At 42.5% G+C, this 18,084-nt stretch overlaps 1 protein-coding gene across 3 annotated transcripts in view; it reads left to right on the forward strand.

Moving 5' to 3' along the window:
• The window catches only part of arhgap46b (Rho GTPase activating protein 46b), a 128,310-nt gene that overhangs the window by 83,265 nt on the left and 26,961 nt on the right, over positions 1–18,084 (forward strand). Inside the window, exon 1 of one of the 3 annotated variants that reach the window (XM_063015245.1) lies at positions 10,263–10,313. The exons of the other annotated variants lie outside the window; for them this stretch is intronic. The gene's annotated coding sequence lies outside the window, so the exon portion shown is untranslated. Of the gene's footprint in view, positions 1–10,262; positions 10,314–18,084 lie in introns of those variants that run through there. 3 annotated transcript variants of the gene reach the window in all.

The following is an 18,084-nucleotide window of genomic DNA, read 5'->3' on the forward strand; positions in this document are numbered from 1 at the left end:
AGTGTGCACTGTGTGAACAGTATTAACTAGTTCTTATCTAGACAATATCTAGAAAATACAAGTATCGACTTGAGACTCGGTATCGGATCGGGATCAAAATTAATGATCGGGATCGCGAACAATAAAACGTGATCGGGACATCCCTAGAGTGTAGTGATGTCATGGTAAGGTTCATGACCAATGTGACCTGTATAGTAGTAAATATAGTAAATCTCTCTCTCTGTTTTTTTTTTTTTACTTCTAACAAAGTATCAGTTAAACCAAATAGTAATGTAATTTTTTTGTAAGTGTGTGTGCACAAACTAAATTCCAATGCTGAAATTAACTGGCTGCACTTTGCAGTTAGTGATGTAAATAGAAACACAGTCATTATAACTATTATTATTATTATTATTGTTGTTATTCTTTGGACCATGCAGTGTTTTGTTAAGACTTTCATCCACTATAGGAGTCATTCGAAAGCAGATTTTAAAGCATCAAGCATTTTCTTATTTGTATATCACAGTGCCGAAGTAGCTGTGTTTCATAACGGCCTTAAGTGTGGTACACGTAGCAGTGTGTCACCTAAAACTGGGACAGTGTTATTAATCAAGCTCATTTAAAATTCTCATCAAGTGGCTTTTTATCAGCACGTTAAGTTTGAAATTCCCTGCACTTGACAGATGGGCTTGTATCGACTGGACTTGGCAGACGGAGATGACTGATCATGTGTTGTGAGTGGCACTGAGACTGAATAGGGCTCTGGGAAATTCACCATATGCAGCTCTGCGTAGTTTAGGCTCATGTTCCAGACATCAGGTCAATGAGGTCAGGAGAAAGGTCGAAAGTCAAAAGGTCTGATGCAGCGAATCGATCATAGGGCTGCTGGTTCAAGCCCTGCTATCATCAGGTTGCTACCGTTGGGCCCCTGAGCAGGGCTCTTAACTTTCAATTGCTTGAATTGGGTTGGGTTGTAAGTCGCTTTGGATTAAAGCGTCTGGTAAATGCACACACACACACACACACTCACACATTCTTCCAGCATCTGAAAACACAAAAAATAGGCATATGAACAGTAGACACCTGATCATGAGCTTGTTGGACGTCCCATTCCAAAAGTATAGTCGTTAGTTAATATGGAATTAGGCCCCACTTTGCATCTATAACAGCCTACACTCTTCAGGGCTTCTTTTACAGGAGTGTGTTTGTGGTAATTTTTGTCACAAGTGCAATCATGAGCTAACAAACTAATGTTGGAAAAGAAGACCTTGCTCACAGCTGAATTTGTTTAAACTTATCACTTAGATATTCAGTAGTGTTGGGGTCAAGGCTCTGTTCAGTTCACTGGGGTTCCACCACACCACATTTGTCAAACCATTTCCAACCTGTCAACACAGGTTTGGTTCCACTGCTCTCGTATTTAAAGGTCAGCACATTGGATCATTCAGGTGTGGCTAGTTTTTATTCCAGTTTGGGGTTTGGGACCAGCACTAAGAGTGCACCGACAAGGGCACCTCCCAGGGGCAGAGCTTCTTCGGCCAAAACACCCACCTTCTAGACATAATCGATAATGGGGGCGGCTCGGCTCGGTGGCTCAGTGGGTGGCACTGTTTCCTCACAGCTAGAAGTGGGTCCTTGTGGGTCCTTTCTGTGTGGAGTTTGAGTGAGTTTCCTCCGGGTGCTCCAGTTTCCTCCCACAGTCCAAATGAAGTAAACTGGAGATACAAAATTGTCCATGACTGTGTGTTTGACATTAAGGATGTGAACTGATTAATCTTGTGTAACCAGTAATCATCTGTTCTGTCATAAATGTAACCAAAGTGTGTAAAACATGACGTTAAAATCTTAATAAATAAATAAATAAATAACCAATAATGTCTGTGTAGACAACTGACCAGCCGATAGCCCCGCTGAGATTCGAACCTCAGAGTTCACAATGTGCATTCTTCTCAGAATGTAGGATAGGTTAAGGTGGGTGTAGATAATAAACATGTTTTGTCTATGGGATTCGATGTTCTCTTGGCCATTTTTAGGTGTGTTAATGGTAGAGAGTGTATATAGGGGTGTGTGAGTAGTCACTCCCCACTGTCTGGTATGATCCTGTGTCAAGTCCAACAAAAACAACAGCTTTTTACATTTACATTTTTTACATTTTCAGCATTTATCAGACGCTTTTATCCAAAGCGACTTACACAATGAGCGGAACACGATGAGCAATTGAGGGTTAAGGGCCTTGCTCAGGGACCCAACAGTGGCAACTTGGTGGTGGCAGGGCTTGAACCGGCAACCTTCTGTTTACTAGTCTAGTACCTTAACCACTGAGCTATCACTGGCCCTTCTTGACACTGATCTCCTTTGACCTTTTGTTTTGGGAATCTATAAACAAAGATGCTTGTTATCCCTATTTTTCCCGACTTTTAGCACGTCCAGTTGCCCATTGCATCACACTTCCTCTCCATTAATGCCGATCCCCGCTCTGATTGAGGAGAACGAAGCTAACCCACACCCCCTCTGACACGTGGGCAGCAGCCGTATGCATCTTTTCACCTGCACTAGGCGAGTGCTAATGCAGATCAGCCCTGTGTACGGAGAGACACACCCTGATCAACACATTCCTTCCCCGCCCCTGTGCAGGCGCCATCAATCAGCCAGCAGAGGTCAGAGTTGCATCAGTTATGAGAGAAACCCCATCCGGCTTACTACTACCCCACCTCTATATGAACGACAGGTCAATCGTTGTTTGTGTGGCCGCTCAGCCCAGCCGGACGGCAGAGCTGAGATTCTATACGATGTATTCGAGATCCCAGCTTCGGTGTGCTAGCGTGTGTTTTACTGCTGAGCCACCTGAGCGGCTGTAACTTCTTGTTTAATCTGATAGTTCCAGTGCAGATCTAATCTTCAAACTGACACTCAACTGACTTGTAAGTGTACTTATTTGAATAAAAAGTATTTATGAGCATTGCTGACAATAAAATAAAGGGAAAATTAATTCCGACACACATTAAAACCATGAGGATCTTGCTGCAAAGCCTTTGTTAGCAATTAAAGTTTTAGGATGTTTGTGGTTAGAAATAAATAACAGTGTTGTGGGTGGATTTTGGTTCTTTTCTCTTGACAAATTGCTACTAAGTTTAGTCTCCAAGTTAATGAGGGTCTATTTAATGGCCCTCAGAAACGAGAACATTGGTTAGGCCTTGAAATCACCCTCAGCTTCTTTTTACAAGCCTATCAAATTATTTTGACTTGATTGGGTTTTGTCTTGTTAAAATGCCAGGTTCAGTTTATTCTAAGATTAAATTCTTTTGTAATATGTCCAGGTTTCTTTGACTCGTTGTTGTGCTTCTTAAACCATTCCTGAACCATTTTTGCCTTGTGGCAGGGCGCATTATCCTGCTGAACAAGACCACAGCCATCAGGGAATACCGCTTCCATAAAAGGGAACAATGCTTAAGTAGGTGGTACGTGTCAAAGTAACATCCACATGGATAGCAGGACCCAAGATTTCCCAGCAGAACATTGCCCAAAGCATCACACTGCCTCCGCCGGCTTGCCTTCTTCCCATAGTGTGTCCTGGTGCCACGTGTTCCCCAGGTAAGCTGATTCATCAGATCAGGCCACCTTCTTGCATTGCTCCGTGGTCCAGTTCTGATGCTCACATGCCCACTGTTGGCGCTTTCGACGGTGGACAGGGGTCAGGATGGGCACCCTGACTGGTCTGCCGCTATGCAGCCCCATACACAACAAACTGTGATGCACTGTGTATTCTGACACCTTTCTATCAGAACCAGCATTAACTTCTTGAGCTATCTGAGTTACAGTAGCTCGTCTGTTGGATCAGACCACATGGGCCAGCCTTCGATCCCCACGTGTATAATGAGCTTTGGCCACTCATGACCCTGTCGCCGGTTTACCACTGTTCCTTTCTTGGACCACTTTTGATAGATACTGACCACTGCAGACCGGGAACACCCCACAACAGCTGAAGTTTTGGAGATGCTCTGACCCAGTCGTCTAGTCATCACAATTTGGCCCTTGTCAAACTCACTCAAATCCTTACACTTGATCATTTTTCCTGCTTCTAACACATCAACTTTGAGGATAAAATGTTCACTTGCTGTCTAATATATCCCACCCAGGTGCTGTGATGAAGAAATAATCAGTGTTATTCACTTCACATGTCAGTGGTCATAATGTTATGCCTTGTGATAGTCTGGCAACCTGTTTGGGGTGTTTCCTGCCCTTAGCCCAGTGAATCAGACCCACCGTGACCCTGACCAGGATAAAACAGTCATAAAACAAAGACAATGATTAAATGAATGGATGATTTGAACTAATGGGTACAAATAAACTTCAGGTGGTGTAGGTGCCAAACAGGGCCAGAGTCTTGAGAACTTGGGTTTGAACATTACCTTCTTTCAGTGTCTGTAACGAGCTTTGGTATGTTCTCTCTGTCTAGCACTTTGGCTAGTCTTAATGCGTGTTGATATTGCTGTTCTCGCAACATCAGTTTTCATGCATCTGATGACTAGGCTTCTCCAGCGTGACCGCTCTGCTGCTATTTCCTGTTTATGCCGGAGCTAAAGCGCCCTTTGAACTTTCCAACAGGCGGTCCCACGGGACGGCCCGATCGGGCCAGATTTTCCCCCAGATCCCACCGAGCCCCAACCGTCCGAGCAATATGCTCAACAGCACACACTCAGCAAATCGTGCGGCCGCCTGGTTGTTTTTGGGTCTGTTTTTTTTTAAGTTGCCATCTGTTGTTCCTGTGTCTTGTGCGCGTGTTCTGTAGTGTGTAAATGGGCGTGTTAACGGCTGCAAGGGTGCAGGTGGGAATCTTTACACCTGAAGAACCATGAAAGCTTTGTGCAAATGAGCTAGCGTCTGAAACACTTGTCAGTCGTCTCCTGTCTGACGGCTGCGATCATCTTGAAGAGCGCCCCAGCAGTAGTGAACCAGATAGATAGATGATTAGATAGACAGACAGACAGATAGATAGATCACTTTATTAATTCCAAGTGGAAAATCAGGTATTACAGCAGCTCAAGGTACATTAAAGTAAAGTATATTAAAATACAAAGTACTAAAGAAAGCAAGTATTACTGTACAAAATTATATGTAGCTAAATAAATAGAATAAGGGTAGCACTGTCGCCTCACAGCAAGAAGGTGAAGGTCCTGGGTTTGATTCCCAGGTGAAGCAGTCCAGGTCCTTTCTGTGTGGAGTTTGCATGTTCTCCCGTGTCCCTGTGTACGAGTGGAAAAGACACAGCAGTGCTGCTGGAGTTTTTAAACACATCACTGTCACTGCTGAACTGAGAATAGTCCACCAACCAAAAACATCCAGCCAACAGCTCCCTGTGGGCAGCGTCCTGTGACCACTGATGAAGATCTAGAAGATGACCGACTCAAACAGCAGCAATAGATGAGCGATCGTCTCTGACCAGCTAGGTAGGAGCGTCTAATAGAGTGGACAGTGAGTGGACACGGTATTTAAAAACTACAGCAGCAGCAGCTCTGCTGTGTCTTATCCACTCATACCAGCACAACACACACTAACACACCACCACCATGTCATTGTCACTGCAGTGCTGAGAATGATCCACCACCTAAATAATACCTGCTCTGTAGTGGTCCTGTGGGGGTCCTGACCATTGGAGAACAGCATGAAAGGGGGCTAACAAAGCATGCAGAGAAACAGATGTTCTACAGTCAGTAATCGTGCTTCTATATGGTAAGTGGAGCTGATAAAATGGACAGTAAGTGTAGAACCAAGGAGGTGGTTTTAATGTTATGGCTGATCAGTGTATAATTTGTGATATATGTGTAATATGTGCAGTGGCAGATCACGTTTATAAGTCTGTCCTACAAACGGTCTCCTGTACCGTACCGTTCCTTGTTAACAGCAGAGCTGGATGAGTCTGTTACTGAATGTGCTCTGCTGTCTGATTAGCAGGTCATGGAAGAAGCGTGATAAGTTGTTTTGTATGGATATGAGTTTGTTAAGGGACCTTCTTTCAACCAACAACTCGACTAGACAGAGCCAGCCCTTTTGATCAGTTTGTTGAGTTCGAGCAACTACCGCAATTCACTACTGCGCCACCCAGGCGCCTTAATAATACGTATAATTTATCTAATTATAATCAGTCAGTTTGGGTAGGGTTTAGCTCTGGAAACTATTTAGGCAGGAATGTACCCTAAACATTTCAGGCTCACTCCTTCACACTTATAACACCTACAGCCAATTCCTACAGGAGCAGTAAACAAAGTAAAGGTGAATGATAATTAGCAGACACCGAAAATGATTCGCATGTTTCAGGTGATTCCACATCTGGCTCACGATCTGCTTTTCTTTAGGCTCCATGAAGCTGTGGGACCTGCATGACATTATAAAAGTCTAATAATAAAAGTGCAGCTAACCACAAACCTCTCGAGCTGTTTTTAATTCGTCAGTCTAAGACGTATACAGCAACAGGCGTCATTAAAAGTGCTTCACGAGTCAAGATGTTCTTAGCTAATGTGCAGTCTAAACCCTTGAGAATGACGAACGCCTTTATTTGTCATATATACATATACAGGTGTACAGTACAATGTCATTCTTTATATGCTTCTCCCAGCTGATTTGAAAGCCGGGGGCCGAGCGCAGGGTCAGCCAATGTATGGCAGCCCTAGAGCAGACAGGGTTAAAATGCCTTGCTCAAGGGCCCAACAATTGATCCTCCAATTGATAGCCCAAAGCTCTACCCACTAGGCTACCACTGTCCTAATACAACAATACAAGCAATATTTTAAGATGTACCCCTCCAACAGTGGAGCCTCAGAACTGACCATTATTACTAGATGAAAGTTGGTCCTGTTACTAATTACGGATTTGGATCTGACTGGTTATACACTGGTTATACAGTGTGCATGTTATATTTCCCTAAACATGCTGGGAAAAAAGCATAGAATTGGCTCGGTGGGTAGCACTGTCACCTCACAGCAAGAAGATCTTGGGTTCCATTCCCAAGTGGAGCGGTCCTGTTCTTTTTGTGTGGGTTTCCTCCGGAAGTCCAAAAACATGCAAGTCCTGTCATGAATGTAACTAAAGTGTGTAAAACATGATGTTAAAATCAAAAAAAGACTCTTGTCACTTGCATTAAACACTATATGACCAAAAGTTAGTGGACACCTGACCATGAGCTAGTTGTACATCCCATCCTATTCCATCCCATAAGAAATAGTATATAGCGTGCCCCCCCCTTGCTTTGCGACTAGGGCTGCCACTAATGACTAATTTTCTATCAATTAATCTATAGACTATTTTATCGATTAATCTAACGATTAGTGATTACGGTACCGGACTAGTAATCATAAGGTCGTTGGTTCAAGCCCCACCACTGCCAAGTTGCTGCTGTTGGGCCCCTGAGCAAGGCCCTCAACCCTCAATTGCTTAGACTGTATGCTGTCACACTACTGTAAGTCACTTTAGATAAAGGCGCCCAGTTTCCATGGGATCACTGGACGCATTCAGTAACGCCAGTCTATCGCAGGGCCTCGGCCTTTCCACTTACTAGTCACATAGCCAGTTGTGTGTAGGTAGATGCCCGACTGGCTCCTCATCGCTGGGGAGGAAAGTGTCATTTGTTTTGTATAACTTATTTCATACGTTAGCAATGAGTATGGCAGAAACCTGTAAACTGCATACATTTGCTTACTCACACACACATGGTCAAACACTCACATAATAACACATAATAACTCACATATACACTGATCAGCCATAACATTAAAACCACCTCCTTGTTTCTACACTCACTGTCCATTTTATCAGCTCCACTTACCATATAGAAGCACTTTGTAGTTCTACAATTACTGACTGTAGTCTGTTTCTATACATACCATTTTAGCCTGCTTTTATCCTGTTATTTAATGGTCAGGACCCCCACAGGACCATCACAGAGCAGGTATTATTTAGGTGGTGGATCATTCTCAGCACTGCAGTGACAACGACATGGTGGTGGTGGTGTGTTAGTGTGTGTTGTGCTGGTATGAGTGGATCAGACACAGCAGTGCTGCTGGAGTTTTTAAATATCGTGTCCACTCACTGTCCACTCTATTAGACACTCCTACCTAGTTGATGTAGATTCAGAGACGATCGCTCATCAATTGATGCTGTTTGAGTTGGTCATCTTCTAGACCAGGGGTGTCAAACTCATTTTCACCGAGGGCCACATCAGCATTATGGTGGCCCTCAAAGGGCCGATTGTAACGTATCCTGCTGTGATTGCAGTCTGTTGTTTTTCTTGGAGGCCGAATTCTGCATTTATATTGTCCTACTTTACCACAGACACAGCCTCATAACACAAGAGACGCACCGTTTTCTCTTCTTGAAGCACAAACTTGTTTTCACTTTCATTAAATTTCCTCCTTATGCTTAATTTTCTTACTTATCTTCTTGTACATTTTAGGATCATGTGTAAATATGTGTAACATCATCTACTGGCGGCATGTGTCACTTTGCAGGTCACAAAATCAGCATGCATTTTGAAAGATGCAGTTTGTTTAGGATTTTACAGTGTATTTTTAAGACAATCATTCTGCCCTCACTAATAGTTTATCCCCCTTTCTCAGCTAGACAGACAGACAGACGGCTCTCTTCAGAATACAGTCGGTTTATTTGCTTCCCAGCTGTGTGATATACTGTGTGCACCAGAATGAAGTAAAAATACAAACAATAAAAACAATAAAGAACTTAATACAGTAAAAGCACACAGCTGTAGTCGTGTTACATCTGGTACAATATGAGATTTAACCAAACGTAAAATAACGTTAACGAGTTAAAATTCTGTGTAAAGATACTAATTGCTATAGTAACGGTAACAATTGTATTTAATTACGGTAAATTTGTAACTAAAACGCTGTGATATACTCACTAAACATTTACAAACAACTGAGAATATAAACGCCACTACCTACAGACAATGCTTCTGTATTATATTGAAAGATAATTATTTGTATTTATTTATTATTGTTTACATTACTGACTACGCTACTTCGCGTTCTCTTTGCCGTAAAAGTCACATGGCTTCTTAGCGAAGGTTAAAGTTAGTTGCCATGACTACGATGTCACGGTTGTCTCTTAAAGGCGCAGGAGTCCCATTAAATTATAAGCGCGTCTCTGAACGACTCGAACCATCACAACAATCGTACAGTCGTTTAAGCTCTCGCGGGCCACATAAAATGACGTGGCGGGCCGGATCTGGCCCGCGGGCCGTGAGTTTGACACCCCTGTTCTAGACCTTCATCAGTGGTCACATCATGCTTCACACAGGGCGCTGTTGGCTGGATATTTTTGGTTGGTTGACTATTCTCAGTCCAGCAGTGACAGTGAGGTGTTTAAAAACTTTCATCCACTCATACCAGCACAACACACACTAACACACCATGTCAGTGTCACTGCAGACTTCTCTTTGTATGAAGGGAGTCTTCTGTCTAATTTTAATGTAGTTATTTAACTAACCTAAAGGCGTTATTAAGACATCCCTGGTTTCCCCAGTTCTAATTTCAAATCTCTTAACGCACTAAAAGCAAGCTCATCAGTCACAGTCCGAAAAAGAGAGAAAGGAAGAGCGTGCTTTGCAGTTTCCCACACTTAAAACTTTTGTTTTGCAACTGTTTACAGCTTGTATGGCCTTATTTACTAGACACTATGAAAAGATTGTTGACATTTGAAGCCGTGAGATTGGAAACACAAAGGGTGGGACTGACCACAGTTTGGAGAGAGAGCAGGCGAAAGAGTCTCCTCAAGCTACGAGGACAAAATGGCCATTGTGTGCGAGAAGTGAGATAGACACTTCAAAAGTTTGAGAGAGTGCACTATAGAGAAAAAAGCAGAAGAGATGCTAATTAATGAAGCCTAGTTCCTAGTTGTTTCGGTGGAGTGTCCGAGAGTGGAAAGCAAAGCACAAGATGGCATGAGAACCTCTCCTGCGGGCACAGGATGGACTGTTTGTGTGTATTGTGTATTGTATAGTGTGAGTGCTGATTCACATGCCCACATGTTAATAATGCTACTGTAAAAGACAGAGGAGGGCCTAGACTCGAGCCTTGCCTCCTCCCTCTCTTCCTCTGCCTTCTCCTCCCTCCTTCACTCGCCCTCTGTAATTGAGGAGTGCCTCCACCAGAGCAGGAATTAACACGGGACTCTTTAAACTGGAATCTAACACGGCGCGCACCCTAGGAGTTCTGTCGGGGTCAAAATAGCAAAAACAAGGGGCCACTTGTGTTGTTTTTGTCCCCGTTTGAGAGGAATTCCGCGACACAGCAAGTTCCGCTGCTCCGGCAAGTTTATTAGGGGTAAGTTTGTGCATACTTGTGTACACCTGTCCTTGATTTAGGTATAACGTTCAGTACAGTCATGCGTATCGGAAGTCTGACAGGTGATTCTGATTGTATATGTTAGCCAGATTTGGATTCATCACTCTGGGTCACCAGTGTTTCTCCTGGCTGAGATTGACATGTACCTAAACACAACGTGTCCAAAAACATATGAGCAGTAAGCGGGGGTTCACTGTTTGAACACTTTGACTGGCAGCTTGTCTGATGTTTCAGTTGTGCGTACACAGTTGAGGTCGGCAATTCGAGTCAGACTGCGTGGGGTGGGGTATCCAGTCGGGATGTGTTTACAGAGCTGGGTGTATGTTTGTGGCCTCGCGCTGGGGGAAGGAAGCTGTTAGTTGAATAGGTGAGATTAGCTTTCCAACACACACACACACACACTGCAATGTGTATTGAAGGTGCTTTGAAAGGGGTTACACTCTTAATGAGGTGTAAGCTCTGGAACAAGGAACAGTGCTCCACTGTAGTACTTATACATAGAGGAAACAAAGAGTAGTTTCATCGAGTGCAGTAATGCGTAATCTAAAGACTGTTATAGAAAACCAATCATTGGGTATGTCTAAAAACCTAGTAAGCTGCCTTGCTGCCTACTGCCTACCTGGGGAGATGCCTAAGTAGAGAGGATTCTGACAAGACACCAAACTCATAAGGCAGCGATTACGTCACTGCAGCGATTACGTCAAGCTTACTAAGCTAACGGAGTTATCCTCAGGCCACTCAAACCAATGGGCTGAGGCGGCACAACCCGCTAGCATCTCCCTTGTCGTCATTGTCATCGACTATCATCGGCATCTTTACACCTGGGACAGTGGTAGCCTAGTGGGTAGAGCTTTGGGCTAACAATCGAAAGGTTGAGATTTCAAATCCCAGCTCTGACATAGCCATAGGGCAGTTGTCGCTTAGTGGTTAAGGTACTGGGCTAGTAAGCAGAAGGTTGCTGGTTCAAACCCCACCACTGCCAGGTTGCCACTGTTGGGCCCTTGAGCAAGGCCCATTAACCCTTAACCCTCAATTGCTTGGACTATATATATATACACTGTAAGTCGCTTTGGATAAAAGTAGAGATCGGCTATGTATCGAAATCGGCCGATTTTTAATCAAAATATGCGATTGGTCGATAGTTCCTAAATTCAGCAGATCCGATCGCGTGATATATAAAGATCACCTCCATGTTAAGCTTAACAGCTCAGTGGATTGATCCAGACTTTGAGCTACAAAGCGCCAACCATTGCATCACCATTCGTCAACCATCGCATTTCACAATCTGAAATAACATAATTAACGTTGTGCATCATACATACGATGCAATTTTGCTGATTGAAATATTTACTTTAAAAAGATAATTCAACCCGATCCCATCTGAGTCGATTCTATGAGCACGTTATATAAACTCCTGGTTCACTTTGGTAAATCATAAGCGGTTCTAGCTTTTGATGTAGATGAGAACAGAAAACGTTACAGAGCCAAGCAGAGGCAAAAGTTTATTAATTACTAAATTCATTAGTTCAGGATCATCTGCTCTGACTGACAGAAAACTTTTAGCTCCACAGGCAGAACGAGTCTGACTCAGTTACCGCTCTGTGGTAATAGCGGTTTAATTAAGCTTTTTAATGAAGCTTTTTAATGTAAGAGAGTCACACAAAATGTTCTGTAGTAGTTGGTGTTTATTTAAAACCACAGCATTTATTAATAACAGTAAACACGGAGAGATGACTGAGAAGAGAAACTTACGCGTCGCATAAAATGAACCGACTCATGAATCACTTATATCGATACTGTGAACAGAGCGTCTCTCTTAAAGACACACACACGCCGTTGCTTTTGTCACCGGTTTATCTTCATTGTTAGACCTATTTTTAAGTTTTTTTCAGACTGAACTGGATAACATAAACCTGCGCGCGCGCGTGTGTGTGTGGTCAGTTAGACTTATGAAATATGTCTCCTGTGGGTGAAAAAATTAATTGCTTTAGTTTTAGAAGTAAACATCGGCTATCGGCCGAAATCGGTGTCGAAATCGGTGCCAAAAACCCTGATCGGTACATCTCTACATAAAAGTGTCTGCTAAACGCTGAAAATGTAAAAGTAAATGACATGCAGCCACTGTTGGGCCCTTGAGTAAGGCCCTAAACCCTCTTGGTTCCGGGGGCATCTTACAATGGCTTACCCTGCACCCTGACCCCAGAATTTTGTTGTACTGTACATCTGTATACGTTTAGATGACAAATTAAGGCATTCTTGTTCTTCTTCTTTACACAAATTAAAAATCACTGATAATTTATTTACATTGTCGCACTGAATGCTGGGATTGCCATCACTGCCTAGGAAGCATTGAACGCTCCATCGTCATTCAGTCAGATGATCACTCAGAAATAAGGCACCTCAGTAGGCAGCATTTTGACGAATTGAAGAATTTAGACAGCCTACTTTTCAGCAGTGAGCGTAGGATGACTTATAATGTATCTATGTAGAGAGCTCACTAGGTTTTCAGACGGATTCATTGTCTACATTACATGTGAAGTATATTGGCGAGGTGATAATGGCATTACTTTTAACTGTTGTATAATAATAACGCTGAATTTAGGGTTTGAGTCTCAACGGGGCTGTCGGCCGGCCTGGCATCATCACAGACATGGTTAGGTAGATTGACGATGTCTGGGTGGTTTTGAGGGGTGGGGTGGGGGCAGATGGTCAGAGCCATGCAATGGCTGTCATCCTGTCCAGGGCTTCAGCCACCCCCCTCTCCATTTCCTCAGACATAGCCAATCATGTCCGTATGTAGATATGTAGATGCTGACTGACCGATAGCACAGATAGTGGGCTAGAGTAATTTACTGCCGTGCTATCTTATCATTATACAGTGTATCACAAAAGTGAGTACACCCCTCACATTTCTGCAGATATTTAAGTATATCTTTTCATGGGACAACACTGACAAAATGACACTTTGACACAATGAAAAGTAGTCTGTGTGCAGCTTATATAACAGTGTAAATTTATTCTTCCCTCAAAATAACTCAATATACAGCCATTAATGTCTAAACCACCGGCAACAAAAGTGAGTACACCCCTTAGTGAAAGTTCCTGAAGTGTCAATATTTTGTGTGGCCACCATTATTTCCCAGAACTGCCTTAACTCTCCTGGGCATGGAGTTTACCAGAGCCTCACAGGTTGCCACTGGAATGCTTTTCCACTCCTCCATGACGACATCACGGAGCTGGCGGATATTCGAGACTTTGCGCTCCTCTACCTTCCGCTTGAGGATGCCCCAAAAATGTTCTATTGTGTTTAGGTCTGGAGACATGCTTGGCCAGTCCATCACCTTTACCCTCAGCCTCTTCAATAAAGCAGTGGTCGTCTTAGAGGTGTGTTTGGGGTCATTATCATGCTGGAACACTGCCCTGCGACCCAGTTTCCGGAGGGAGGGGATCATGCTCTGCTTCAGTATTTCACAGTACATATTGGAGTTCATGTGTCCCTCAATGAAATGTAACTCCCCAACAGCTGCTGCACTCATGCAGCCCCAGACCATGGCATTCCCACCACCATGCTTGACTGTAGGCATGACACACTTATCTTTGTACTCCTCACCTGATTGCCGCCACACATGCTTGAGACCATCTGAACCAAACAAATTAATCTTGGTCTCATCAGACCATAGGACATGGTTCCAGTAATCCATGTCCTTTGTTGACATGTCTTCAGCAAACTGTTTGCGGGCTTTCTTGTGTAGAGACTTCAGAAGAGGCTTCCTTCTGGGGTGACAGCCATGCAGACCAATTTGATGTAGTGTGCGGCGTATGGTCTGAGCACTGACAGGCTGACCCCCCACCTTTTCAATCTCTGCAGCAATGCTGACAGCACTCCTGCGCCTATCTTTCAAAGACAGCAGTTGGATGTGACGCTGAGCACGTGCACTCAGCTTCTTTATACGACCAACGCGAGGTCTGTTCTGAGTGGACCCTGCTCTTTTAAAACGCTGGATGATCTTGGCCACTGTGCTGCAGCTCAGTTTCAGGGTGTTGGCAATCTTCTTGTAGCCTTGGCCATCTTCATGTAGCGCAACAATTCATCTTTTAAGATCCTCAGAGAGTTCTTTGCCATGAGGTGCCGTGTTGGAACTTTCAGTGACCAGTATGAGAGAGTGTGAGAGCTGTACTACTAAATTGAACACACCTGCTCCCTATGCACACCTGAGACCTAGTAACACTAACGAGTCACATGACATTTTGGAGGGAAAATGACAAGCAGTGCTCAATTTGGACATTTAGGGGTGTAGTCTCTTAGGGGTGTACTCACTTTTGTTGCCGGTGGTTTAGACATTAATGGCTGTATATTGAGTTATTTTGAGGAAATAATAAATTTACACTGTTATATAAGCTGCACACAGACTACTTTTCATTGTGTCAAAGTGTCATTTTGTCAGTGTTGTCCCATGAAAAGATATACTTAAATATCTGCAGAAATGTGAGGGGTGTACTCACTTTTGTGATACACTGTACATGTCTAGAATATAAGCTTATGGACATGTCAGTTAATCTTACAGTAACAGTAGTTAACGTTTGGGTTTATTTGCATTTTCTGTAGAGAGGTCATAGCATCAACACTCAGGCAAACGATTCAGGACAATAAAAGCACGCACAAATAGATAGATGGACAGAGAGACAGATAGACAGATTCAACTTTATTGTCATTGCTCAGTACTGGTACAAGGCAACGGAACGTAGTTAGCATCTACCAGAAGTGCAAATAGTAGCATTGTGCAAAAAACAGAGAATATCAGTAACATATATCTATGATTAATATGAATATAAAGTTATAACTATAGCTATTTACACATATGAAATTATATCTATATACATAGTCCGGTATACATAATAGCAATAATAACAATAAGCATACGAATAAAAATGGGTATGTATTATAAAAATAACAGTAATAATAATAAAGATTAGTTAGGTATACATTATAATAGTAATAATAATAAGATTAGTCAGGTGTACATTATAATAATAACAACAGTAATAATAATAAAAGATGTGTAAATAATAACTATACAACTGTAACTATAACTATGTAAGGCTGGTAAAACATAACTATAACTATACATATGACGGTTGTCATAAAGACTAAGAAACAGCTTTTATCCCAGAACTGTGGCCTCCATCACACACCACAGAACTTAAAAAGACTGAGCACACACACACACATACAGGACTATGGGTCACACACGGACTATGCAGCATTTGCACACATGTTTTACTACTACTGTCTTTTTTCTCTACTGCTGCTACTTTTTTTTTTTTAGAGATGTCATTCAAAATTTCATTGTACTTGTGTATAGTGACAATAAAGATTCCATTCTATCACTAATACACTTTAAATAAACTTACATGTGCACTCAGATGGCACAGCAGTCTATTACACTAGCCCACCACTGTTCAGACACGTGTTCAGATCTCAGCAGTGCTATCATCCAGCAGGGCATCTATACAAACATGTTTGTCAGTGTCTGAGGGGGGAATGGTCGAATTCCCGTGATGAATTGGCAGCCTTTTAAGGGTTTTCCTCTCTTGTGGCCAGTGTTTCCTGATGGAATCAGACCTGCTGTGACCCTGACCAGGATAAAATAAAATTTTACATTTTTAAATTTGATAACGAATGAGTCTGTTTCACACATACACAGTTCTAGAAATATGAAAGATCTAATTACATTTACATTTAGCAGATTACTCGGCATTTAGCAGATGCTTTTATCCAAAGCGACTTACAGTGTACAATCTAAGCAATTGAGGGTTAAGGACTTTGCTCTGGCAGTGGTGGGGCTTGAACCGGCAACCTTCTGATTACTGGTCTAGTACCTTAACCACTAGGCTACAGCTAGTGGTCGTACTAATTATTATTATTATTATTATTAGGGATGTAACGATACACTCTACCCACGATGTGATGCGATTCACGATACTGGGTTCATGATACAATTTTTAAACAAAATTAAATTGAGAACAATGTATGATGACATTTCCTTTTATTATTTCTCTTAAAATAATAAAATAAAATACTGTATTTGTGTTTATCTTTTATTTATCTAAATAATGAATGCCCTTTTATTTCTGAGGTAGGTACAAACTATGCAAAACAATGCTGCACATTTCCCTTTTTGTGTAAAAAAAAAAAACCTGAAATAAAATAAACCCCACATTAAATAAATAAATGAATAATACAAATAAAGAAAGTATCCTCACATGAATAAATTTGGCTGGAAAATTCCGAACCTGGCAACCCTGTAGTGACGTCAACCAGGTCAGATGAATAGCACCAGTGCCCTCTGCTGTTTAAAGTGAATATCGATTCATTATACATGTAAACCGATTTGAATCGTAACACATGTGAATCGGTTTTTAACTGTCTTGTGGTGCGTCGTTACATCCCTTATTATTATTATTATTAATGGCTGCTAATGTATTTAGGAGTCACAATAGCGGATAAGTCTGGTCTGCATACCTAGTCTTGGGCCATACCTAATCGTGTCTGTGTAGATGCCCGACCAGCCAAAAGCACGATAAGAATCAAACCTCGGATCTTAGCAGTAGTGGGATAGTATATTTTACCATGGCGTCACTTAAATCTAACAGAATATTTGACATCACCCCCGACCACGTGTTGTCTAGGTGCGTGTTTTTAAAAATGGACGTGTCTGTGTGGGTGTATGCTTGTGTGTGGGTGTGTGGGTGTGTGTGATGTGGGTACATTGTTAGATCACGCTGGAGAAACAGTAGTGTGTAAAATCCTGTTTTTCTTGTCCAGATTTCTCTGGAACACATCGCCTACACACCGTTTCCTGTTATGCGTAAAGTGTGCACGAGTTGATTGGAGAGAGTGCGCGCTTGCCCCGTGCTTCATTGTTGCTCAGCCTGGCATGGAAACGTATAAAAAAGTGGATTTAAATGTCCAGATTAAAACGTCCTTAAAGCGGTGGTTTAGTCCAGATTACAGAGTGAGTCATGTTTTAAGAAGTTCAAAATTGTTAAGTGCAAGTGTACATGTTATGGTCATCCAGAGCCCTCAGATCACCAGGCATCAGGAAGGGAGTTCCATAGATTAGGGCCACAAAGACAAAAGGCCGCCTTCCCACTTTTATGCCGAGTGACCGGGACGGCCAGCATGTTCCAGTGGGCTGATCTGTAGGCTCTTGACAGGACATACATAGTAACCGTGTGTCACTGAGACCATGAATGTATTAAAAAATAATACCAGTGTAAATAACAGTGATAACCAGTGTAGCTGCTTGAGGACAGGTGTGATATGATCCTCATTTTAGAACAGAACAGAATAGAAACAGCTTGTTTAGAAGCTGGGGTCAGAGGGTAGGTTCAGCCACTAGGCTACCACTGTCCCACATTTTTGTGCATATCAGTGGTATGAGGTTTGAGACACAGCCCTTTAGTAATCACTTTGCTGAACCAAACACAATCCCTCCCTTTAATGAATAAAATGACGTTTACTAACTCCACTGTACAACTTGACCACAGTTCTGTTGTAGAAAAGTGACCCCCACAGGACCACTACAGGACCACTACAGAGCAGGTATTATTTAGGTGGTGGGTCATTCTCAGCTCTGCAGTGACACTGACATGGTGGTGGTGTGTTAGTGTGTGTTGTGCTGGTATGAGTGGATCAGACACAGCAGCGCTGCTGGAGTTTTTAAATACCGTGTCCACTCACTGTCCA

This window comes from Trichomycterus rosablanca, chromosome 19 (genome assembly GCF_030014385.1).
Source record: "Trichomycterus rosablanca isolate fTriRos1 chromosome 19, fTriRos1.hap1, whole genome shotgun sequence".
NCBI lineage: Eukaryota > Metazoa > Chordata > Actinopteri > Siluriformes > Trichomycteridae > Trichomycterus > Trichomycterus rosablanca.